At 38.8% G+C, this 384-nt stretch overlaps 1 protein-coding gene across 1 annotated transcript in view; it reads right to left on the reverse strand.

The window, feature by feature from the left end:
* LOC102371997 (protein furry homolog) overlaps positions 1-384 on the reverse strand; it is a gene marked incomplete at its 3' end in the record, with an annotated part of 123,645 nt that overhangs the window by 122,101 nt on the left and 1,160 nt on the right. The gene's annotated exons all lie outside the window — the stretch shown is intronic.

The following is a 384-nucleotide window of genomic DNA, read 5'->3' on the forward strand; positions in this document are numbered from 1 at the left end:
AGTTCAGGCACTGGGAAGTGGTGGAGCTACAGGGCAGACCTCAATCAACCAACACAAACATTATGGGAAATACTTTTTAGAGTGAAATTAAGAGGATGACAGGGAAGGGAGCCTTACTTTCTTATGTGTCAAAAACATTTTAATGTAAAAAGGGAAGCCCATAGCACCTACAACTTAATTTGGAGGTTCTAACTACTGAGCAGAGTACATTCTCCTTTTAAATCTTGTCTTCCACTCTTTTACCCTTATTCACATTTTTTTTGTAACAGTTTCACCCTAACAACAAGGCTTTTGCCTCCAGCCTTTCAAAGGAGGTCTAGAACACTGCCCTGCCATTAAAAAGATCTTTATTTCAAATATATCTGTACTGCTATACCATTACCC

This window comes from Alligator sinensis, unplaced genomic scaffold (assembly GCF_000455745.1).
Source record: "Alligator sinensis unplaced genomic scaffold, ASM45574v1 scaffold406_2, whole genome shotgun sequence".
Taxonomy (NCBI): Eukaryota; Metazoa; Chordata; order Crocodylia; family Alligatoridae; genus Alligator; species Alligator sinensis.